This window comes from Suncus etruscus, chromosome 16, assembly GCF_024139225.1.
Source record: "Suncus etruscus isolate mSunEtr1 chromosome 16, mSunEtr1.pri.cur, whole genome shotgun sequence".
NCBI classification, from domain to species: Eukaryota; Metazoa; Chordata; class Mammalia; order Eulipotyphla; family Soricidae; genus Suncus; species Suncus etruscus.
Window position 1 is genome coordinate 46,830,243 of NC_064863.1, and position 26,800 is coordinate 46,857,042.

Sequence of the window (26,800 nt, forward strand, 5' to 3'; positions counted from 1 at the left end):
AAGTGTTTCGAGAGTGGCATAGTGCAGAGCTTCCTTCATTCAAGTTATTAGAAGCTACTTATTTTTGCAGGAATGCTTCCTGGGTCAGAGCTGATGTCTGATTAAGGGAAACCATACATTTGATGGGAACTGGAGTGATAGCACAGTGACAGGGCATTTACCTTGCACGTGACCAACACGGGACCGATCCAGGTTCGAATCCCAGCATCCCATGTGGTCCCTCTAGCCTGCCAGGAGCAATTTCTGAGCACAGAGCCAGGTGTTCTCATGAGCACCGCCGGGTGTGGCCCCAAACCCAAAACAAACAAACAAAAAAACCACACACACACATTTCTTTGAAGCTTTGTGAAATTAATCTGCTCTCATTTAGTGAGCAGGAATTGCAAATTAGCTGGGAAGGATTTAAACATCTTTGTTTCCTTGCTGCACAATCTGGTCAATTCCATAAGGGTTGCAAGAGAGAAGAGGTCAAGTGTCCTGTCCTCATGGAGCTGACAGTGGTCTCAGATTGATAATTCAAGCACGAAGTTTGAATATGCAATCAAGACTTAGATTTAGAGGTGCTGCATTTCAGCTTGTACCTGCACCTACCTTGCCAGTGATCTTGCTGAGTTGCTGAAGCCTTCGTTTCCACTGTAGCCTCCAAAATCATGAAATCATGATAAAAGGAGGTGGATGTCTGTTATACTGATGCCTGTAACTGTTGTCCTTTTATATCCTGACACTATGGGTTTAGTGCCATTATTAGGATGTTGGTTGACTTCTAGTCAGCCTGGAGAAAAACGAGATCTTATCTGTAGGTTCTTTGAACTATAATTTTCAATGGCCTGCAATATCTGTCATATTACAAATCACCCAGAGTGGACCACGGAGAATGACTCAGGTTGGACAGACTGGTATGCCTGGAACCCAGAGTCAGTCTTATGCCAATAAACTTCTGTGGTGAGGCTTTTTTGTAATCAGGTCAAGGATTTTGTTCCATTTTCCCCATTTTTCTGGACCTATGCAAACAACGGCGATTGCCACTATCACACCTTTACTATATTTTTTTACTCTTATACAACTTACTGAACTTAAAAACAAATAACTGTATTAGAATGCCTATCTTGAATACAGACAGGGGATGGGAAAGGGGGAGAGGGTAATGTTACACTGGTGAAGGGGGGGTGTTCTGGTTATGACTGTAACCCAACTATAATCATGTTACTTAAATAAAAAATATATTGAGAAAAGAGCTGGAAGTTACAGCTTACCTCATGAAGCTCACCACAAACAGGGATAGTTTAGTTAGAGAAATAACTACGTTTTGAACTAACCTAATAATGAGAATGTACAAGGGAAATAGAAAGCCTGTCTAGAGTACAGGCAGGGGTTGGGTGGGGAGGAGGGAGATTTGGGACATTGGTGATGGGAACGTTGCACTGGTGATGGGTGGTGTTCTTTACATGACTGAAACCCAAACACAATCATGTATGTAATAAAGTTGTTTAAATTAAAAAAAATTTTTTTAAAAGACAAAAATAATAAAAAATAAAAAAAATCACCCTGAGTATTTGTCTAGAATTGTATGCCCCTTGAAAGGGGGTTAACGTTATTTTTCACTATCCAGTATATTTCCATATGCCTGTGTGTGATTTAATATTCAGAAGTTGAGGTGAAATTTAATAGACACCTCATTTAGGTTTTCTGGGTAAATCTAAATTGCTCTAGGAAATATCTAAATATGTTCTTTCTCTTATATACTTTTCCCTTTTATTCTTTTTTACATTTTTTCTATATTCTCTTTTCTTATTTTTTTCCTTGCCTATTTTGTCTTTTTCAGTAAATCAAATGTGCCACATAAAGACCATACTCATTCATTAATTCAACAAATTCCTTAATTCCTTAATTCTTATAGCTATTTTTTTCTTTGGGTGCTTACTGTATAGTGGGCGATATGCTAAATTATTTGCTTTATTTAACAACATAATCCTTCAAAGTCATTAAGCTGCTTTATTATTCTTGTTCTCTTGACCAGAAACAAAGACTAGAGATTGCAGACATTGTCCAAAGTCTCAAAGCTTCTAAGTAACTGAATGACTGAATTTTGATGCAAACCCAGTGCCCATCTCCAGAATTTGAGGCCGCATCTGGAACAAGCTCTCTGTGGAGGGCTGTCACCAGATGCCTCTGAGAATGCAGAAAAATATTGAAGGATCTGGTTATTGGAATTAGGCAGACTGGGATTCAGTCTCAGCACTGCCACTTACCGACTGGATGACACTGGGCAAAATATACCACCTCTCTGAGCCCCATTCCCTTATCAGGAAGTTGTGGAAAATAACAACACCCAGATCTGGTGACATTGTATGTGTAAATATTTAAGCCTGGCAGACAGCCAAAATTTAATAACATTTATTAGCTTTATTATTTACAAAGAAAACAGCATTTGTTCTTTCTGCTACCAGCTTCATTTCATTGCAAACATTATTTGAAATACCTTGTGTTCCCTGTTATCATGAGGAATTTATTGTTAAATGAACATGTCTAAAAATTCCTTAACTCAGGGCCTAAAACATATATCGAATAGTTGAGCATATGTTCTGCATACAGGAGACCTAAATTTGATCCCCAACACCACATATCTCCCTCCAATCATCACCAGGAACAACTCTTGACCATAGAAGTTGCACAGACCCTTAGCAATGCCAGGTATGGCCCAAAACAAACCAACCAAACTAATAGGGTTTTTTGACTCTGTATCTGCATTCTTGTACAACTTCTAGAACTTAGTAACAAGTTCCAATGACCACCTTAGTCTTTTTCCTAGTACCTGATGCTTCCTGAGTACTTTGGATATTGGTACAGGAAAGGTATACCTGAAATTCTGATTGGATAGAAATAGTATCTCTTAGTATTCTGACTTCTCTTTAAATTAATTAATTAATTAATTAATTTTTCTTTTGGAATCACACCCACCATTGTCAGGGCTTACTCCTAGCTCAGTACTCAGGAATTACTGCTCGAAGTTCTCCAGTGAACTTTATTGTGGCACCAGGGTCAACCAAGCACCCTATAGCTGTGCTATCTCCCAGACCCCAGCAATCTGACTTCTGATCTGAGTGCTGACCCATCAGATTGGAAATCAGGTTCAAGGTCTACTGACCTCATTTCTTCATTCTCTCATCACCTGACCTTGCCTAGCTAATATAGCTTCTCTTGTTGTAGCACAGAAAACAAATAGTGACTTCACTAATTCCTTGGCATTGTTAGGAAAAATAACCAGTGATCAATTCAAAGAAAGGGATCTAGTGTGTGCAAACTGACTTACAATAGGAAACTTTATATTAAAAAAATTTTATATTGCAGTAAAATATACCAAAGTAAAGGCATAACATTTTTTATTTAAGTTAGATTCCAAATTTTGACTTTTAAAGTTGTGTTTACTCCTAGGGATATATCTCAGAAACACAAAAAACACAATACAAAAATACCCACTGCACTCTTATATTCAGCATAGCATTATTTACAATAGCCAGAATCTGGAAATAATTTGGGTGTCTGACAACAGATGAGAGGAAAAGAAAGAAAGAAAGAAAAAAAAAAAACCAAAGGTTTATCTACAGCCAACCATTAGGAAAAATGAAGTCATGCAATTTGTTTGCATGAATGAACATGGGGACTATTATGCTGAATGAAATTAATTAGAAGGAGAGGGGTAGATGTAGAATAATTTCATTTACTTGTGAAATATTAAAAAAAAAGAGAGAGAGATAATGTAGTAATAATACCCAGAGACAAAATCAGAGGTTCAACCGAGGGTAGAAAGCTCTCCACAAAGACCAGTGAGTGTATTTAGAGTAGAGAAAGATCTACTAGGACAATGCTTGATGAACTAACTGATTGCTCTGGAAAAGAACTTGCTGCTAAAAGGGAGAAATAGGCAAGACCTATTGGCAGTAGTGCAGACCACAGTGTCAGAAAGGAAAGGGAGGGTTGAGAGAGAAGCATTTGCCTGCAGTAGAGCAAGGCAAGTGTAGGGGGTAGCAAGTTGAAGGGACATGGGAGACATTGGTGATAATAATGGAAAAGGTACACAGGTGAAGGATGGTGTACATTGTAAAACCCAACAATAAATAAATGTGTAACCACAGTGCTTAAATAAAGCAATTAAAATTTGGGGGGCTGTAGAGATAACACAACAGTAGGGTGTTTGCCTTGCATGCGGCAGACCTAGGAGGGACCCAGTTTGATTCCCAGCATCTCATATGGTCCCCCAGCTTGCCAGGGTCGATTTCTGAGTGCAGAGCCAGGAGTAACCCTTGAGTGCCACCGGGTGTGGCCCAGAAACCAATCAATCAATAAATAAAGTTTTTTAGAAAATGTAAAAAATAAGATTGTGTTTATAATCTAAGTCAGTGCCACAAAACTCCAGTTTCACCGTGTATTTCTCCTCCTTTCATTCAGATGTAGGTTTTTGTTCAACTCTGAGATGAGGTTCAGTGCTTGAGAAGCAAAGTGATCAAAGCCAAAGAAGAGATTTCAGCAGTAGGAACTTTCGCTGTGGTGCCGGCCGTGTGGAGAATGTAGTAAATCACTTTGGCAGCTTTCAGCTGGATTTGCATGTAATGCTGTCTCCTCTTTATTCAGCAAAGTGACTGCCACATATGCCCTGACGTGGGTCAATAAGGAGTTTACTGACTCTTGCATACAAATGTCTAGTTTATCATAAAAGTGATAAATTGACTAGTGCCTTTCACATAATTTCCATTTTTTTATTTTAATTTAATAAAAGTGAAGCCACACTTAACTGTGCTCAGGACTTGCATTCAGGGATCACTTATAGCAAGACTCAAGGACCCTGTAGATTACTGGGGATCAGTCCCAAGTTGACTGCATGCAAGGCAAGTGCCTGACTTGTTAGTTTTGATTGGATATAGTGTGAGAAACGTGTTTCAAAGCAGAATGCGTGTATAAATTTGTGTGGACACCCTATGCATGCATACATACATGTGTAAACAAGAAACAAAAGTTTCATGACAAGAAAAATTAAGGACATTATTGTAATAATCCCCAGAGACAATAGAGATGAGGGCCAGAAGGACCGGCTCACAATATGAAGCGCACCACAAACAGTTAGAGTGCAGTTAGAGAAACAACTGCACTAACAACTATCATGACAATCTTAATGAGTGAGAGAAGTAGAATGCCTGTCTCGAATACAGGCAAGGGTTGGGAAGGGGGGGGCATTGGTGGTGGGAATGTTGCACTGGTGAAGGGGGGTGTTCTGTTTATGACTGAAACCCAACTACACCTATGCTTGTAATAATGGTGCTTAAATATTTTATATTTTAAAAAGTTCCATGATATAATATTCACCTGATTTCTTTTTTCTGTTTTTTTTTAGGGGGGGGTGGTCACACCTGGAAGCGCCCAGGGGTTACTCCTGGCTCTATGCTCAGAAATTACTCCTGGCAGGCTCAGGGGACCATATGGGATTCCAGGATTCGAACCACTGTCCTGTATGCAAGGCAAATGCCTTATCTCCGCACTATCTCTCCGGCCCCAAATCTACTATCTATCTCATTCTCTTCTTTCCTATTTACTTGGAGGGTGGGGCAAGTTGTGAGTAAAAAATCTGTACCAGATTTTTTCCAGTTCCCAAAATGGGAGCTGCTCTTAGTTCTTTTTTTGTTGTTGTTGTGCTCAGGACAGTGCACAGGAAATCTCTCCTGGCAGGCTCGGGGGACCATATGGGATACCGGGATTTGAACCACTGTCCTCTGAGTCTAAGGCAAACGCCCTACCGCTGTTCTGTTTGCCTTACCGCTGTGCTATCTCTCCAGCCCCTGCTCTCAGTTCTTTGCTCAAGAATTATTCCTAGTGGTGTCCAGGTGTCATGCCGTTCTTGGGATTGATCTAGGAGCTTCATGTAAGGCAAGTGCCTTAATCCTAACCTACCTTGCCAGCCCCTTTCCTGCATAGTTTTAGAGGATGTGGTCACTGGCCACTAAATTGTAAGCACACTAACTGTGCTTACGCCCTTTATTTGAAAGATACTGGCCTCCAGATCTCTACTGTTGACTCCTCCCTGGACTTTACTCATGCTTTCAGCACCCTCTTTTTAGTCCATAGCTACCCCGTAACCATCACCATTATCTCTGAGCCCTTCCAACCTGCGGTCAGAGGGATGCCCACTAGCTATTATTTGCATTTAATGCCCCACATATGATCCCATCTTTTTATCATAGGAAGTCAAAATCTTGAAGAATATCATAGAAGGTCAAAATCTTGAAGAACTTGGTGAATTTTAGAAATTTTCTCCTTAAGTTTTGAGTATTAATTGGCGTCAAATACTTAGAATTTCTGTGCTTGCCAGAAGTTAACTCTGGGTGCAAAGCCAGGAGTTAACCCTGATCAAAGCTGGGTGTGGCCCCAAAACCATCATCATCATCATTATCATAGTTCCTATGCTATGTGTGTACTGGTTCAGGGCTTTATAAAAAATAATAATATCTTTATTTAAACATAGTGATTATGGTCCAGGGCTTTGTATCCTGTGAGACCATGCTCAAGATTTACTGAGCAGCAGGTTTCCTCAGAATTTTTACTTATCAGAATTTTACTTATCAGAAACAGGGCTCTTGCCCAGGTAGCAATTGAGACTGTGTTTGAATAACAACACTGTCTCCCAAGAGATAGTGAGTTTATAGGAAGCATGTTAAGAGGGCAAGACAATAAGGTAAAACAAAATTCCAAGCAACACATAAATTTCTGAGTACACACACACACACACACACACACACACACACACACACACACACACACACACACACAAGAAAAAACAAGAAGAACTGAGAGCAATGGCAGGTGAGCATACTGGCTATACTAGAGCAGAACAAATCTGTCCCTAAAGCATTCTCTATTTGTATTGTCAATCCATAAATCTGAAGCTGTCTGGGGCCCATCTAACTTTGCCCTGCAGGACTTAAAAAGATTCCTGGGATGAGAATGTAATTTCTATTATCTTGAAAGTTGTGCCTGGAGTCAAGTCCACATGTTTTGCTGACTAGGGGCTCAATGTTAGTTATTTTTTCTTCCAAGAACATCATTGAGTTAGTCTCATAATGTCAGTAGATGGCTGGGGCCTGGGGATCCATATTTTAGACTTCTGACACTTTTCCTTCTCCACCCACTCTGGAATGAAGACCTGGTCCTGACATGAATAGGGAGAAATGGTTTTATTGACTTTCAGACTATGTTGCCTCTCCAATTCCTCAAATTTATTCATTGTGCTAAAGGAACACAAGGTATAAAACCAGCCCAATTTGCTGGAAAAGAAAATATAATATTATTAATAAAATATTAATATAAAAAACTATGCATCCTATGAACCAGAATATTTTCTAAATTTGCCTTGTATTTTTTGAAAATTGAGGACTAGAGAGATAAACAGAGATTAAGGCCTTGAATATGGTGGATCCTACTTTGATCCCCAGCAGTGCTTTTTGTCCTCCATTCATCACCAAGAGTCATCCCTGAGCACAGAGCCAGCAACAGGCCCTAAACTGTACAATCTCTCTCTCTCTCTCTCTCTCTCTCTCTCTCTCTCTCTCTCTCTCTCTCTCTCTCTCTCTCTCTCTCTCTCTCTCACACACACACACACACACACACACACACACACACACACGCATACAAATTAAAACTGAAAAGTAATTGATTAAATTTAATCTGGCCTGGGTCTTTGATAGGATTTAGTTTATTCCTATAAACTAAGTGAAATTGATAGAGGTAAATTAGTTCCAGTTCTACATTTAGGTGATGATTAACTGTGATCCTTAGAATCTAGATTCGGGAAAGTAATTCATCCTCCCATTATATGAAGCAGGAAATGATAAACAGGTCTACAAAACAGGAAGTGGTCTTTCATACTCCCTCACAAAGGACAGTTTGGAGTGAATCTATTTCCTGTCGGAACCATGGGCCAAGATTTGGTGTGGGAATGCAGAATCTGACAGCGACTGTCAGAGATTGTCTTATCCACACATAATGCTCTCCAGTGAGATGGAGTGAATCACTTCAATAAAGAAACTTCATGTCAGTGCAAGAAAAGGGAGTTTGGATCTAAGAATACCTCAACTGAGACAGACTCTAAAGTTTCATTGGAAAAATCTTCTAAAATGTTTTTTGATTCTGTCAGTGTAGTTCTACCCATATGGATGGAACTCGGTGAGTTCTTACTCCTTTCCCAGACCATCTGGACTCTTGAAGTTTCATTCTGCCACACTTGGGTTTGTAATTCTTAGGACTTTACATAATAAGTACAAACACTTTGCCTTTTTGCATTGGTGTCACATTGATGTTGGTCCATTTCCCATTGGCACCATTGATTGTTCCTGCTAAGTTTATCACAAGCAGATGCACCTACATGAGAACTAGTGAGTTAGATCTGTTGTTCTGTCTCTAAGAACTTTGACATATCAAGAAATCATTCAATAATTGATTCTGAATTTACTATTGATCCAGTGAGATCTAAGATTACGTCTACACAGTAGGTTCAAAACCAATTACTGGTTAATCAAATTATTCTGAGACCTGTAACTAAATAGTTATCTAACTAACCTTTATTGGGTCCCAGTATTATCAGGAATGATTTCTTTTCACTCAAGATTTTCAGCCATCTCACCACTTTGTTTTCAGCTGAACCAATTAGAGCTGCCAACGTTACTAATTGTCTTCTAGTCAACAGTGCATTTTTTTAATGCTCGTTTCTGGGTTGTCAGTACCATCAGCTCTCAATTCAATGTAAATACCAAAGTGAATCCACAGAGTTTTTGAAATTCTTAACTGTCTGAAATTTAAAATACATGTCAGACTAAGACACTGAGTTATTTTTAAATTGCTACAGTGTTTCTTTTTTTTTTTTTTTTGGGTCACACCCGACAGCTCAGGAGTTACTCCTGGCTCTGTGCTCAGCTATCACTCCTGGCAGGCTCGGGGAACCATATGAAATGCCGAGATTTGAACCACCATCCTTCTGCATGCAAGGCAAATGCCTTACTGCCATGCTATCTCTCTGGCCCCACTACAATATTTCTTGAGATATTACTTATAGGTAATACAGGGCAATAGACTTTAGATTGATGGTTGTACCTGGTGATAAGAATTACTCTGAACATATTCATAAGGCATTTTTTATGTCAAAGGATGGGTATTGAGCTCACTGTAATCCAGGGGCCAAATTTACCGCCTACATATCTGCAGTAAAATGTCTGGAGCATTATTGGAATATTTGTCCATGAACCCAACTTTTCTCTTAAAACTTGATATGTGCCAGCTACTATTCCAACTATGTCTCTATAAATGCTTATTGTAGGGGCCAGAGAAATAGTACAGGAGGGTAAGGCACTTGTCTTGCATGGAGCCAAGCCAGATTTGATCCCTGGCATGGCAAGTGGTTCTTCTTCACTCTGTATCATCCATCTAGCATGAACCCTGAGCACTTGGTGTGACCCCAAGTTCCCTCCCCATAAAAGTATTTTATTGTTTAATAACACAATTGAAAGTGATACGTGAAAATGAGTTGTTAGCGTAATTGTTTTTATCTTACTTAATTCTCTTAACTTCTATTGAATTTAAACTACTTGGTAGTACTCAGGAGCCCAGGGGCCTCTCCCAGTAGTTCCAAGCACTGTGTGAGCTGGAGGATGGAGGGTGCAGTACTGATGCCTATAGTGTGGTTCTGCTTGGACCCACAGTATTGGAGCATCCAGTCTGTGCTCTGAGGTGCTTGAGCAAGGACATGAGATGTCAGGAATTGAACTGGGATTTCATTTTATTTGTTTCAAGGCATGAACTGTCCATTTAAGGTATTTCCCTATTTATTGTTCATTATTCAGACACTTATTGTCGAGGACACATTGATTTAAGATGGTTTAAGATGATTTAAGGGGGCCCGAAGAGATAGCACAGCGCTGTTTGCCTTGCAAGCAGCCGATCCAGGACCAAAGGTGGTTGGTTCGAATCCCGGTGTCCCATATGGTCCCCCGTGCCTGCCAGGAGCTATTTCTGAGCAGACAGCCAGGAGTAACCCCTGAGCACTGCCGGGTGTGGCCCAAAAACCAAAAAAAAAAAAAAAAAAAAAAAAGATGATTTAAGATTTAAGATGGGCCGCAGTGATAGTACAGCAGTAGAGCGTTTGACTTGCACGCAGCAGATCCAGGACCAACCGGGGTTTAATCCTGGTATCCCATATGGTCCTCCAGAGCCTGCCAGAAGCAATTTCTGAGCGCAGAGCCAGAAATAACCCCTGAGCGCTGCAGACTGTGGCCCAAAAACAAAAAGAAAAAAAAGATCATGCATATTGTTTTAGAGATACATTGTCACTACATCATACCTCCACATATTTTAATGTCTGATTCTTTAAATAATTTTTCAATGATTACCATCATTCTTTTAACTCTTCCATCCTTGCTCTTTTCTCTTTAACCTTTCCCCCTCTGGTGACTCATTTTGGGGGTTAGTGCCCACTGATTTTGTTTTGTCTGTTCATCAACTTTATTTCTAGTATTTATCTTTCTCCTCCGACTCAAGAGAGTTTCTGATACCCCTTTTTAGGTAAAGCATAAACTATTGCACCTTTTCCGTCCATCTCTATAAGAGAGGTATCGTGATTCAAATGTCCTTTCAGTTGGGGCAGCACCTCATCCTCTTTTATAAGTACTCTTTTGGTTTATTGACCAAATGTCCTGAAAGAGAAGAGGTTCTGCTGCATTCTGGGCTGCCGTGCCTGGGTTCTGTGACATGCGGGTCCAGTGGTGCAGAGGGATGCTGTTTGGGACTTGAGCCAAGTCGCTGTAGATGAATGGCAGCCTACCCGCTTTTTTAAGTGAAGGAGCAAATTTCTGCCACTTTCAGCAGGTAGCTATTTTCCTTTTTGAGAAACACTTTTGGGTTTGCTAATGGGTGTCGGTAGAGCTGGCTGCTTTGTCATGAGTCACTGAGTTGCCATGTGACCTGAGCCACCCATTGTAAACTGGGCGTATTCAACTCACTAAGTCATAAAAATGGGTGTGCACTGCAGCTCCTCACTGTAAAAAGAAAATGGTATATATGATAGCAGGTTCAAACACGTTCTGAAGGTGCAGATGCATTGCATGAAGGTGCCCCTCTGCCCAGGATCCACATTCTTACTAATCTACCTTTCTTTTTTCCCATCTTGTGCCTGTGGCCTTCTGGGAGAGATTTCACTGATTAGTTTAGTAAATTGTAATTAGTAACTAAGAAAAAAATTCTGATCAGGTGTGTGAATGGTGCTACATGATAATCAGAAACCACTCAAAAGCTGGAATTCTGCCGCAGCTAGCTTTGGTCTGGCTGCGTTAGAGATTCCTCTTAAATTATGGTGCAACAGAATGCTGTATAGCCCAATCTTAGCATAGTCCTGAGAGAGTGAAGGGGACTAATTCCACCAACAGAACTTCAGTCAGTATTAATTTTGCTTGTCACAAGAGATGATCAGAGGTTCAAGTCTACAACGATATATATGTTGGTGCCATCATTTGGCTGGATACATAGAAGATACAGATTGGAAAATTGGCAAGGAAGAGATGCAGAGAAGGAATATATGAATAATCTCCTCCGAATGTGCAAAGGCTGTCAGGATTCTTCTGTCCAACATGAATATTTGTCAGAGAATTTCCTAAAAAGAATTGTATTCAGTAAGCAGGTAAGACAACCCATTTTGTAGATAAATGACAGCTTTCTTTGGCTCCCCTCACTTGTCATTGTCCAGTGGGCTCATGAACCAGGTTTCTTTGAAGACGGGAATAGAAATTATGCCTGTGTTCAGCACACTGACTTATACTGGGCAAGGTCAGAGGCCAAACCTGAGTTCTCTACAGGACTGTTTCCTGGGGTAATCAATGAACTTTGAGAGATGGGCTCATTATCCTGGGATGCTGCTGACATGACAGGAACAACAATTGTTCTTATCAGAATAGACACTCAGGATAGAGATTTGCCTCTCCTGCATGCAGTGATTTTGCTAAAACTGATATTTTTAAGGGTATTTCATAGTGTTCCACTTCTTATTAAGGAATTTGATCGTGCTTTTAGAATTCATTGATCTTACCATGGTCAATGTCAGATAGCTTGAATGAATGGCGGAATGATTTTTGGAGACCCTGTTTTAGTACTGGCCCAGGTGCAGACATTTGTGAGTACCTTATAGGATGCTATCTAGGCTCTGAGCATAATCTGTGTGATGTTTTTCATAGTCAAGCTTCATGGATTCAGGATTCTATGGAGAGATGAGACTTTCTCTGTTCATATTAGCCCTAATGATGTACTAGGAAAATATTGGCTTCTTCTCTCCTTGCTCTTCTGTTCTGCTAGTATAGAGTTCTCAGTTCCAAAGGGAAGAATACTTCTTTCCACATTTGAACCAATAGTTGAATTGTCACATTTCCCTTTGGGATCCACATGCAAAGATGAGAGTGACTATACTGGCTAGAATAATTGAGCCAATGTACCAACGGAAAAATGAATTGCTATGACATAACTAAGGTAAAGGAGAATATGTCTAGTATACATGAAATTCCTTAGGGCATCCCCTAGTATTCCTATGTTCTGTGGGACATAAGAAAACTAGAATAACTCGATTCGGACAAATAGCTCAGCTTCCTCGGGCATACAGGGTTAAGTCACCTTACTAGGAAAAGAATCATAGTGAACTGAGATTATTGCTAAATACAAAAGCAGTATGAAATAGGTAGTAGAAGGAGGTAAATATTAAAGCCATATGAAGGCCTAGAGAGATAAAATGCTTCCTTTGCATGTGGCCAACACTGGTTTTATCCCCAACATTGCATATGGTTCCTGAGCATTGCCCTGAACAGTCAGGAGTAGCTAGATGTGGCCCAAAAATGTAAAAACAAATAAAGACCACATGATGAGTTACAGAAACAAGAACTAGTTATAAGTTTTTGTCTTTTTGTTAGAAGCATGCTTATATGCATATAAAAATGTCTAGAAATCAAATGTTTTCCCCTCAATTTTTATTTTTATTATCTGGCATAAAGTATATTAATAGTTTACTTTATATCTCTTTTAACTATAGATAATTCATAAAATGATAGACATTTCCTAAAGACTTTGAAAGTCTTTAGACTCTAAGTCCTTTTCTGGTTAATAGTTTGCCAGATGTATGTGAGGTATTTGTAATATGTCAGTAATACTAGGCCTTTGTAACTGAATTTGTTTGGAAATTCCATATGGCTTTTATGAAAATGTAGATAGGAACCAAATTGACCAAGGGTGGTGTATGATGATCATTTTGATGTGTCAACTTGACAAAGTTGTAATCTCCAGTTATAAACCAAGCACAAATATTGTTTATTTGAGCTACTGTAGTGATGGTATTTTGTAGATGTAACTGAAGTCTATGATCAGTTAAATTTAAGTAAGTAAGGAAGGTCATTTAAGATAATCTGGGTGTGCCTGGTTCAACAGACTAAAAGAGTTCAAATATTGCCCACGTTTCCCTGACAGACAAACAGGGAGTCATTGAGGTGATCTGTAAAATGTATAATTTCTCAAGTTTAAAAAAGAAATTGGGGGGGGGGTGCCTCACACCTGGCAGTTCCAGGGCTTACTCCTGGCTCTAAGCTTAGGAATCACTCCTGTTAGAATTCAGGATACCATGCCAGGTATTTAACCATGATTAACTACATTCAAGGCAAGCTCCTTACCTGTTATATTCTTTTTTCTCCAGCCTCTCTTATCTTTTATAAAGTGGTTTCCTAAAGAAAAGGGGCCTGCCCTAAAGATCTCATTTTACTGAAAGATAATAATGTACAGGATGCTGGGGACAAGTCAGTGAGTAAAGGTATCTGCCCTGCAAACGTGAGGTCATAAGGTTGGTCGTCAGGGTTGTCCATGCACTGAATTCATGATCCTACAACCCTGCCATCTGAATTCCCTGGAGCCACAATAGAGTGTGTAACCTCCATTGTATAGCCTATGTGTTCAAGGACACAATTAAAGATGTGTGAGTATTGTGGCCAGAAGAACAACCCCCAGTAAGCATGTGCACATGCACCACATAGCCAGGCATGTGAACTGCTCAAACTGATGTGACCCCTGCTGAGCAGCACAATCAGCCATATGCAGTGTCTCAACCTCATAGCAACAGCAGCAAAGGGAAGAGAGGAGAACAGGTCCTAGTTACAAAGATGGTCAGATTACAAGGTACTCAGAGTAAGCACTTCAATGTATGCATTTTGAAGGGATACAGTGAAACTCCTGGCACATGGTGATTACAACAGAACATGAGCAGAGCCCATGAAAGCTAGAGAATGTGAAGATTGGGCCCGGAGAGATAGCACAGCGGCATTTGCCTTGCAAGCAGCCGATCCAGGACCAAAGGTGGTTGGTTCAAATCCCGGTGTCCCATATGGTCCCCCGTGCCTGCCAGGAGCTATTTCTGAGCAGACAGCCAGGAGTAACCCCTGAGCACTGCCGGGTGTGGCCCAAAAAAAAAAAAAAAAAAAAGAGAGAGAGAGAATGTGAAGATTACTGGGCGTGGGACTTGAGAAAAGGGTCAAGAATATAGATCTTGAATGAATAGGATTTTATTACCTGAAGAAGAATAATGTTGCTGACTGAAGAAAATAAGCAAATCCTGGCACAGGACCTCTCTAGACATTTCTAGAATATGTTCGGGCCCACTTACCCAAATCCAAAATGGACCAATCACTAATACCACTGTCTCAGCCTGATGAAAGCTGCAGTCTACAGAACTCCTAAGTGGCAAGCCATTTAGTTATTTTCTTTGGGGGTGTGATTTTTAGGGGGTGGGTATGGGATCCCATTCATAATACTCAAGGCTTACTCTGGCTTTGCCCTGGTAGGACTCAGGCACCATAGGGGGAATATCTCAGCCATGTACAACCAGCCTAGCCATGGTTGTACTGTCCCTTCAGTCCACCATAAGCCATTTGTTGCAGTCCCTCTCCCTTCTAAAAGGGTATTGCAGATCCATCTCTTCATTTTCTGATTTGATTCAGTAGTAAATGTCCTCATTTCCTGCTTCCCCAGGATAAGGAAAAACAGCTTCTTTTCCCCTCATGTAATTTTCCAGGCTGCCACATTATCTTTTTCCTCCTCTCAGGAGAGCTTCTCCCTTAGCCATATCACAACAAATAACTTGGCCCATCAGACATGCTACCAGCTCCTCTCTCTTCACTGAATGTGCCAGGATTATTGGGCTAGTAAGAATATAACCATCAAGTAACTAGTAATCAATTTTACTTAACAATTTCTTCTCAAATGTTCTACTGTTCCAGAGCTAAAAAGTGTTGAAAATTCTGCTTTCATAAATTTTAAATTAGTAAAATTACAGGAATTAGATCTTTGTGTTCCATGTTCTCACATGTGCAATTTTAAACATGTGCAATTACATGCATTTTGAAACCAGAGTTTGACCTCTAATACCACTTATTTTACCATTGAGGCCCTCAGAGTTTCAGTCCTCTCACTCATGTTTAATGAGTGTGGTGCTGAGTTTGGGAGAGGTTTATAAAGGAAATCTAGCCTACCTAACAAAACACAAAGATGTTTGAAAGAAATAACAGAGAGAGTGTTTCCCAGGGATAAAAATAAAGATGGTGGCTGGAGCAATAGTACAGTGGTAGGGTGTTTGCCTTGCATGCAGCTGACCCCGGGACAAACCCAGGTTTGATTCCCAGCATTTCATATGGTCCCTTGGGCCTGCCAGAGGTTATTTCTGAGCACAGTGCCAGGAGTAGCCTCTGAGAGCTACTGGATATGCTTCCCCACCCCAAAAATCAAGATGGATGTCCAGAGTGCTGGGGAGATATACAGGGATTAAGGCATTTGTTTTGCATGCAGCCACCTGTGGTTTAATTCCCAGAATCGTGTGTTCCCAACCCCCCAATCCTGAAAGTAAAAAGATAGATATCTAAGAAATCAAGTTTCCACAGCCAAAGAGGCTTGGGAAGCAGTAGATAGTCTATGTTTCTGAAGAGTGATAATGATATATATATATTAAGTAAGATGAAAGATCACAAACTCTTAAACAAGTTAGCTTTTTTGTTTGTTTGTTTGTTATTTTGGTTTTGTTTTGCTTTAGGGTCATACCCAGAGATGTCCAGGGGTTTTTCCTGCCTCTGCACTCAGGAATCACTCCTGGCAGTGCTGGTGGGACCATATGGAATGCCAGGGATCAAACACAGGTTGGCTGCATGCAAGGAAAACACCCTACCTGATGTACCATTGGTCTGGTTCCAAATTTACTTTTTAAACCTGGCTTTTCAGGTGTGCAACTTTATTTTTTTAAATAAAAATTACCATCAACCATTATTCTTAGGATCCCAAACTAATAATACATCTATTATGCTTACACTTGTGATGAACTCTGATAGGAAATTCTATTTTTCTTTTGGAAGTATACTACACCAATCTCAATGCAGATAAATTGTATGCTTTTTATTATTTTAAATTTAGAAATTTAAATGTAGGAATCACATTCTTTTGACAAATGAAAATGAATGATATTTGCTGGACTTTTCCAATGATTTTTAATTTTTAGTCTCATCTATACAAACTAGCAATTATGATGATGCAGCCATCAAATGGCATATAATTATATCTCTGCAATAATGGATAATGAGCACTTTTTTAAATGGGGATAAAACCTCCCTTAAGTAATCATTGGGTGATAAAAATAAATTAATTCAGTTCAGGACATAAGGGATAAAAATTAGTCTGATTTCTAAAGCAGTATAGATGCACATATGTCCTTTCATGTAAAAATTTGCAACAGAAACATGTTAAAATACTAAGAAAATATAGCACTTATAGCCTTTTCTCCTATAAATTTAATCTTACAGTTGAAAATGGTAAATTTCCAAGAGACTGGCAAGCAGATGTTTCACTGCTGCTAATAGATGGGCTCAGGATTTGGGCCAAATACTCTTGTTTCAGGATCTCGCACACTTAACCCCTAACTACTGCTGCAGCCAGCAAAAGAACAAATGAACAACATAGCATTTTTTTCTTCTATCACCCTCTCTCCCTACTGTTACAAACACCTAAAGTGAAGTAAGTTTATGTTGTGAAATTCTAAAATACATCTGAAATGTTCCAATGTTGGCGCATGCTTTGCTGAGCTGTACTTCTAGAATATGGCAGTTGTATTTTGGAATGGTTCACATTCACATTGCAGACATGCTCAGTTTTACAACAGTGTTAAAATTGTTTTGATCTTTATGACCTGTCTCTACAGAAATACTCAATGCCAGTTGGTCATATTTGTCAAGATAGTAGTAGCTCCTAGTGATGTTCATATGCTTAATGCAGTTAATTCTGTATGGAGAGGCTGCTAATATAACCCTAATCCTAAATTGATCGTGAAACAGTTTGTTTAATATTTATAGACACATGCTCAAGTTTCAAACTGTTATTGTTGCACAGAATTGAAAATGCTTCATAAAACTTAGGTACTTGTTCTTTTTATGTGAGAGATCATATACTGAACCTTGAGAATTAATATGGCAGTCAAGAGAATTAAGAGTGTAGCTCCTCTGATTTATCAAATTTTACTTTCTGTTAATGTTTCTTAGTCACAGTGTGCTGTGGGGTTAAATGTAATTACTGAGTCTTTGCATAAAGTTTATCCTGAAAAATTATTTCATTGTCACAGTTGGTTAAAAAATGTCCACAGAGACCAACTTTAAATTTGGTTTATCACCAACCACCACCACCACCACCACCACCATTTTAAAACCGCTACCACCACCACCACAAAATAGAATTAAATTGAAAATTTTTGGTTTAAAATGTCTGTGGCAGGCCTGGGAGATAGGACACCAGGTAGGGCACTTGCCTTGCATTTAGCTAACCTGGGTTTAATCCCTGTCATTCCACATGATTCTCTGAGCACTGCTAGGTGTAATTTCTTAACTACTGAACATTGCCAGGTATGACCCCAAAACAAAACAAAACAAAACAAAACAAATGTATGTGACTCAGTGATGGAACACATCATGGTATATGTAAGACCCTAGATTTAATCTTGGGCAATAGGAAAAAAATAATTTTTTTATGTAAAGATATTTCTGACAGGGACTTTTGTAGATTTAGAAAAAGAGGAAAGGATTGTTATTTATTTATTTATTCATTTATTTATTTATTTATTTATTTTTGGTTTCGGGCTCACACCCGGCAGTGCTCAGGAGTTACTCCTGGCTCCATGCTCAGAAATCACTCCTGGCAGACTCCGGGGACCATATGGGATGCCGGGATTTGAACCACCGACCTTCTGCATGCAAGGCAAATGTCTTACCTCTATGCTATCTCTCTGGCCCAGGATTGTTATTTTTTATGAATGAGATGTGATCAAAATAATAAGACATTGGAACAGACCTGTAAGTTTCTGTGGCCCTAACTCCCACCACCAAGAAGAAATTGGTATTCTTAGAACTTCAGATCTGGGCCCAGAGAGATAGCACAGCGGTGTTTGCCTTGCAAGCAGCCGATCCAGGACCAAACAAAGGTGGTTGGTTCGAATCCCGGTGTCCCATATGGTCCCCCGTGCCTGCCAGGAGCTATTTCTGAGCAGACAGCCAGGAGTAACCCCTGAGTACCACTGGGTGTGGGCCAAAAGAAAACCAAAAAAAAAAAAGAACTTCAGAACTCGTTTTTGTCATAGTAGGAAGGATTGGCTGCTGGACAGAGCATTCTTGGTTTTAGTGTTCATTAGCTTTCCTGATAATAAACAAGGCAATGCTGAAACAGCCTTTTCTGAGTCGCTCAGTCTGACATCTGACATCTGGACTTTGACACATCGTCCAGAATTGTGTGTGTATTCATTCCAAGTAATTGTACCACAAGATAGCAGGCCTGTCCATAAGCCTTCCCCGGAGCTACAGAGATGTGTCACATGAGAGAGATGAGACCTACCATCTTCTCAGAGCTAATGCTTCTGTGTCCTGGGTGGACACCTCCCCAAAGTGGTCCTCCTTCATCCCAGTCTTGTGTGTCTATTTAGCTCCAACCAAGTTCTGCTCATTTTTCATCTTCTCTGATAAGATGACCAAAATGCACCCAATATGTTATATGGTAGCTGCCATTATTTGGGGCGCTGAGTGTCACAATGTTTAATTTGTCTTTAACTCCTTGATTCTTGCTCTACTGAACACCATCAAATTCACATCGACCTTAAAGCGAGCAATTTTTTCCACTGCCAATAAATTAAATTATTCAAATTAACAACTTAATTTGAAACTTGACTTAAAATTCAAGATTGGTAGGGAAAATAATGCCATAACTGGTATTGCTACAATTTTGTTATGATATTTTAGAGTATTTCAGATTTGAGGATTTGGGGTTGTATTAGTTCTGAGGCTATAAAAAAAAGTAAAAGATATAAAGAAAACTATTTTACTTCAGAAATGTATGTAACACTTATTGCCTGCTTTACTCATCAAACCTGAGGATACAGTCTCATTTGCACATTTTCAGTCCTAGACAGTCATAAAAAAATGCTCACTTACTTAGGCAGCCTTGGCTAAAGGTCATCTATATAATACCTGTGGCGCCTTACAGAATTTTTTTTATTAAAAATCTTAATTGGATTCAGCTATACCACTCCTAGAAATAAACCCTAGTAACACAAAAGCACAATACAAAACTGCCTTCTGCATACCTATATTCATTGCAGCACTATTTACAATAGCCAGAATCTGCAAACAACCCAGATGCCTGACTAAAAAAGAGTGGCTAAAGAAACTATGGTACATATACACAATGGAAAACTATGTAGCTATCAGAAGAGATGAGGTCATGAACTTGTCCTACACATGAATGGACATAGAAACTATTAGGCTGAGTGAAATAAGTCAGACGGAGAAATATAGACACAGAATAGTCTAACTCGTCTGTGGGATTTACGAAAAATATGGGGCCAGAGAGATAGGGTGGAGGTAAGGCATTTGACTTGCATGCAGAAGGTTGGTGGTTTGAATCCCGGCATCCCATATGGTCCCCTGAGCCTGCCAGGAGCGATTTCTGAGCATAGAGCCAGGAATAACCCATGAGCGCTGCTGGGTGTGACCCAAAAAAACAAAACAAACAAACAAACAAAAAAACATTATTGTTGTAATACCCAGAAATAATAGAGATGAGGGTTGGAAGGACTGGCCTACTAGATGAAACTTACTAGAGAGTGGTGAGTGCAGTTAGAGAAATAACTACACTAACAACTACCATAACAATGGTTGTGAGTGAGAGAAATAAAACGCCTGTCTCAAATCAGGCAGGAGGTGGGGGAGGAGGTGATGGGGAGCATTGGTGGTGGGAATGTTGCACTGGTGAGGTTTGTTTTTTTGTGTGTGTGTGTGGTTTTTGGGTCACACCCTGCAGTGCTCAGGGGTTATTCCTGGCTCCAGGCTCAGAAATTGTTCCTGGCAGGCACGGGGGACCATATGGGACGCCGGGATTCGAACTGATGACCTCTTGCATGAAAGGCAAATGCCTTACCTCCATGCTATCTCTCCGCCCCTGTTTTTTTGTTTTGTTTTGTTTTTTTTTAATAAAATACCCAACTACAAACATGTTTGTAATCAGGGTGCTTAAAGATTTTTTTTTTTTGGTTTTTGGGCCACACCTGGTGACGCTCAGGGGTTACTCCTGGCTATGCACTCAGAAGTCGCTCCTGGCTTGGGGGACCATATGGGACACCAGGGAATTGAACCGAGGTCCATCCAAGGCAGGCACCTTACCTCTAGAGTCACCGCCCGGCCCCAGATATTAATTTTTAAATAAAGCAAAAAAAAAAAACTTAATTGGGAGCCAGAGAGATAGTACAGGGGTTAAATCACTTATCTTGTACATGACAGATTGAGCTGAGAGTAGTATTCTGTGAGTACCATCAGATATAAACTGTCCAAGCCCCCCACCACCATATTTTCCTCAGTTGATGCATTTACTATAAGGCCAGCTATGTATTTTGGGAGTAGGGTCCTGTATCTCCTAGATGGTTCTCAGAAAATCTGGATGTTCCTTCCTTGTGATCTTTAACTTCCAAGCTGGTGGTTATGGTGTTGCTTAAACTAATAGTGCCTAATGTGTCTAATAGTGCCTGTTTAGTACCAGGGGTTGTGTGATCCATACCAGATAGTGTGTGGGGTCCTTCAGGCCTAATCCCAGTGATGTTAGTGGGACTACATGGTGCCAAGGTGGGACTAGGGTCAACCACTTGCAAGGCAACCTCTTTAACCTCTGGATTATCTCTTCAGACCCAAGATCAGTTCTTTAAACCACTTGCCTAAGGTTTTTTGATGGTATTAAACTACTGATTGTAAATATTTAATTATCATAATTTTCACTCATGGAAACCAAAAATAGGTGTCATAAAAAATCTTCAACCTATAATCTCTTTCGAATAAATAAGCATGGAAAACATATGACCGCTATAAAATTAAACCTCCATGTTTCCAGTTTTTAAAATATGTATTTTTTATTAAAACACCATGATTTACAAAGTTATTTATAGTTGAGTCATACAATGTTCCATCATCGATCCCATCACCAGTGTCAACTCTTCACCAGTGGTCCCAGAATCCCTTCCATATCTCTCCTTCCTAGCCTGCCATCTTAACAGGCACCATTTTGAGTTGGTTGTTGAGTTGAGTTGGTTGTTAAAGTTTAGGTTCATGATTTCAGTGTTGTTGGTTCTGTGGTTTGTATATTTAGTTCTTTCCTTCCTTAACACAACCTAGGGGATTCAGATCCCCTTGACTCATGCCCCCCCATTACTTCTCATCTGTCTTTCTCCCTTTCCCCTTCACTCTATTTCTTTCTATTTCCTTCCTGTACTCTGGGACTAAGAGTGATCTAAGCATCCCTGCTTTAAACCATTGCAATCCCTCATGCAGTTATTCTAAATACCACATATAAGTGATATCATTCAAACCTCTATTTTAACCTATAGAAATATACATGTGTGTGTCAGGCAATGACTCCAGGCTTCACCCATTTAAGGCATGTTATTCTCTAAGACTGATCCATATCCTTGGTAACCCCTTTATTTTTTTAACAGTTCTTTATGAAATTATTTGTTGTAATTGTATCTCACACCTCCTGCTAAATAACACGAAGAAGGTTGTGTAACTGTTTTGAGGACTAGTGCTTTGCACAGTGCTTTCTGTATGATATAAAGATATAATATAGTCACAAACTTACTGTCTTTTTATAGTTGTCAATTTAGCTATTGGCTTCCTCTCTGTCTTACTTTGGAATTTAGGACAAAGTGGCCTATATCATTCCTTGCTCACTTTAAATTTCCCATTGAACTCTCAGTGATGCCAAAACTGATGATTATTGCAGGGAATGAGCCATCTGGTCTGAACATGGTCAGTAGCATCACTTCTGAGCTCAGATCATTCTGTACATCTGCCCTCTGCAGGCACTGATGCTCTCAGGGAAGCTGTGTACATAGGCAAGCAGGTTGCCCTCCCTGGGGTGAACTTCATCTTCCCTTTCCCCTGCATGCTTCCATGTCCACTTCAAAGACAGGCAAGCTATCCCTTCATGCCTTGGGTTTCTTCTCTGTAAAATGAGGATATTTATAGTATTTGCCTCATGGGACATTTGTGAGGATTCACTGAATTAATAGATGTACAATTCTTAGAGCAGTGTGCATAGGAAAGGTTAAATAATTTAAAAAGGAGTTGGCTAAGAACTACATAAGTGGTTCTTTAGGCTTCTTTAAAAGTTCAAAAGCATGCGCCAGAGTGATAGCACAGTGGTAGGGCATTTTCCTTGCATGCTGTCACCCCGGGACAGACCTGGGTTCGATCCCCAGTATCTGATATGGTCCCCTGAGCCTGCCAGGAGTGATTTCTGAGTGCAGAGCCAGGAGTAAACCTTGAGCACTGCTGGGTGTGGCTCAAAAACCTAAAAAAAAAAGTGATACACTGGAGAGATAATGTTGGGGTTAAGGCACCGTATTTGGTCCCATAGACACTGCCAGGAGTGATCCCTGAGCACAACTAGGTGCAGCCTGAATATAATTTCAGGCTCTGAATGGACCTCAAATACAACAAGGAGTAGACCCAAAAACCCAAAGAAAAGAATAGCTCATTTGCAAAAAGGTGGTTCTGGGCCATTCATCCTTTCTTCTTCCTAGTGGAAGTGGAGTGATATCGAGTTATTATATTGTATCTCAAGGAGCAGAACAGAGTGGGATTTAGCTAAAATTATATGCAGGAAATTCTGGCTGTGAACCTAAGCTCTGACTGGATGAATGATTCAATGGATAGATGTTTGTAACTACACCCATCTTTGGGGACTCTTTCATAATAGATTTGAAAGGGAAACAGGAGGACCAGAACAATAGTACAACAGCAGATAGGGCTTTGTCTTGTACAAGGCCAGCCAGGTCCCTGACATCCCATATGGTCCCCTGAGCTCACCAGGAATGGTCCTTCTGCACAGATGGGTGTGGCCGAAAAATTAATAAATAAGTAAACATGTAATAAAAGGAGACAGGAGAAGTAAAGTGAAAATATATAGGGGGGCCAGAGAGGTGGCGCTAGAGGTAAGGCATCTACCTTGCAAGCTCTAGCCTAGGACAGACCACGGTTCAATTCCCGGGCATCCCATATGGTCACCCCCAAGCCAGGAGTGATTTCTGAGAGAATAGCCAGGAGCAACCCCTGAGCATCAAATGGGTGTGGCCGCTCCCAAAAACTAAGAAAATATATAGGGGTGGAGGGAATTAAGGGCTCAGCTTATGCCAAGAATTACCTGTTACTGGCTAATAAAAGCTGAAATGGTGATTTTCAAAAGGAAGAGCATATGTGTATATTATTATATATGTTATATATTGTATATCATCTATTATGCAGATGAAATATATAAGTGTATATATGTTAATGGCAGTGTAATGTTAATGGCAGCTTTGGGCCACACCCTAAGGTACTGGGGATCACTCATATCTGCTTGGATTGAACCAGGATAAACGGCATGCAGAGTTTACCTCCTGTACTATTTCTCTGGATATCTATACAGTATATATATATATATATATATATATATATATATATATATATATATATATATATATATTTGGTTTTTGGGCCACACCAGGCAGTACGTGGAGACTACTCCTGGCTCTGCACTCAGGTTTCACTCCTGGCAGGCTCAAGGAACATATAGGATGCTGGCAATCAAACTCACTTTGGTCACTTGCAAGGCAAATGCCCTACCCATTATACTACCTCTCTGGCCCTCCATAGAGTATTTAATTATTGTATGACTTTTCTGTTTTGTTTTTTCTCAGCTTCTGCCCTGGAGAGGGGCACATGCCATCTGCTCTGCTAAGCAAGTAGGAATTGCAGGGAGCTGCTGGGCCTCATGAAACTCAGAACCCCCTCTCATTCCCAGGGGATTCTTGGGAGTTGCGCCTACAGATGTCTGTGGTGCCCTTTGCTTGTCCCCACCTGAGTGTGCCCGGAGGGGCCGGGCCTGGCATTCCGGGCACAGGGCCTGGCCGCTCCTTGCCGATGGCTGCCCTTTGCCCCGTGCCCTGCTGAGCTTTTGAGCTGTAATGACTCTGAGGAGCAGCCTGCTCTGAGAGACTGTGTTTCTCCTAATCCACAGACAAGAAGAAGGGAGGCAAATTCCAGCCCTTCAAGAAGTTGTTCGGGAAAAGAAGAAAGAAGGACTCGTCCTCAGCTCGGGAGGTATCTACGGGGAGGAGTCGCCTCCCCCCATGTGTCAGCAATGGGACCATCTCCTCAGATGAGGAAACTCTGGAGGACAATCTAAGGTAATAGTCCCTTCCCCCAGCACCAGATCTTTGTGGACACAGGATCCCAAAGGACACAGTGAAGGATCATGGATGGATTCCATCCTTGGTATCTTAAGGAGGGAGACTTAAGTGCAGTTGGGTGGATAGGGAGGGCAGGAGGGAAGGAAGTCACAGCAAAGTTTGAACTCACTTGTTGGGAGGACACAGGTAGCTCCTAGGGCTGGTTGGTAGATGGCAGCACCCCTCTGGGCTCAACAGATTTGCACAGAAGGAAACGCATGTCCTGTGTGTCATTTCTTGGCCACATCACAGGACAGCCATCAAGACTCATCCTACCTGCCTCTCTCAGTGGAGTCTGAACCTCTGCCTTTTGTGTTCTCTCTATTTCTCTGTCTCTGTCTGTCTCTGTCTATGTCTGTCTCTCTCTGTCTCTGTCTCTCTCTCTGTCTCTCTGTCTCTCTCTGTCTCTCTCTCTCTCTCTCTCTCTCTCTCTCTCTCTCTCTATATATATATATATATATATATATATATATATATATATATCTGTCTCCCTCCCTCCTTTCCTCCCTCCTTCCCCAACTCTTCTCTGTCTCCAACCCTGTCAGGCAGCCATCATTCTACCTGCCTCTGCACCTCTGCAGTCTGAACTTCTGCCCTTTGTTCTCTCTCTCTCTTTCTCTCTCTCTCTCTCTTTCACACACACACAAACACACACACCTCTCTCTCACACACACCCCTCTCTCTCTTGCCTCTCATGCACCTCTCTTTCTCTCTAACCTCTCCCTCCTCTCTCTCATCATTCTTGCCTTTCTCACCTCTCTCTTGCCTCTCACACACCTCTTACTCACCTCTTTCTGGCCTCTCTCTCTTCTCTCTCCTCTCTCTTGCCTCTCTTTCACCTCTCTTGCCTTTCTTTCTCTCTTGCCTTTCTTTCTCTCTTTCACACCTCTCTCTCTTACCTCTCTCTCCTTTTCCTATTTTTCTCCCTCCCTCCTCTCTTCCCTTTTTCCTCTGTCTCAGACCCTGTCTGGCAAAGATGGTTCAACTCAGCTGACAGTGTAATCCATCCCTCGGAGAAGCAGCTCTTCCTTTGTCTCCTGCTCTGTGTTTGTGTGCCGACTCCCTTATTATTAGGTGCGCAGCCCCACCCAAGAACCCATCCCTTTCCATGGAAATTATGGATTTGCTTACCTGGCTCTCCACACCAGGCTTCATGAAATTCAGGGCCAAGATAACCATTCTGTCTCCTTAAAGCCCTCAAAAAGCTCTGCATCCAGTAACCTAGCCTTTGTGGATGGGAGGTGCTGGAACCTATGAGGTGTTTCAAGGACAAAAACAATGGGGAGGTAGGGGTGGTGGTGGTAGGGGTTGTTGGTAAACTCTGTGGAACCCAAATGACAAAACTCATAGGCGGCCACCCCACCCTCATCCCACATATTGCTCAGCACTCACACTCACAGTCTTCCTTCAGTCTCTTTGACTGGTCTGTGCCTCTTTTCCTTTGTCTTTTGAAAGACATGGGAGTGAGGTAAAGAAAATGACTACACTTGAAATCACACACAACTAGCTCTCGACTTACCTAATGAGTGAAATGTCAGGCTAGTCTTGAGCAGCATCTGGGATGAATTCCATTCTGAAATGAAATAGTTTACCATTCTCCCTTTGTAAGAGAAGTCTAAGCCTCTTTGCCATCACATATCTCAGTACAGTACAGACACAGACACCAGAGTGTTTCCAAGTCATAGTCACCATTTTGTGCTAGCAGAGCCCATCCTTCTCTACGCAGGCATGCCTTGTTAGATTGTACTTTGCTTTGTTGCATTTTTCTCATAGCTACATTTATTTTTTGAGACCACCTGCAAAAAGTTTATGCCTTGGAGACTAAAGAGATTGTACAGCAGTTAAGGTACCTACCTCACACACAACTATCCTGGGTTTGATTCCTAGTATCCTATATGGTTTCCAAATACCACCAGGAGTCAT

General features: G+C 40.8%; 1 protein-coding gene across 3 annotated transcripts in view; it reads left to right on the forward strand.

Moving 5' to 3' along the window:
• Window positions 1-26,800, forward strand: part of CRACD (capping protein inhibiting regulator of actin dynamics) — a 257,979-nt gene that overhangs the window by 182,575 nt on the left and 48,604 nt on the right. For all 3 annotated transcript variants that reach the window (XM_049789931.1, XM_049789934.1, XM_049789932.1), the window contains one exon: window positions 24,667-24,835. The gene's annotated coding sequence lies outside the window, so the exon portion shown is untranslated. The remainder of the gene's footprint in view (window positions 1-24,666; window positions 24,836-26,800) is intronic.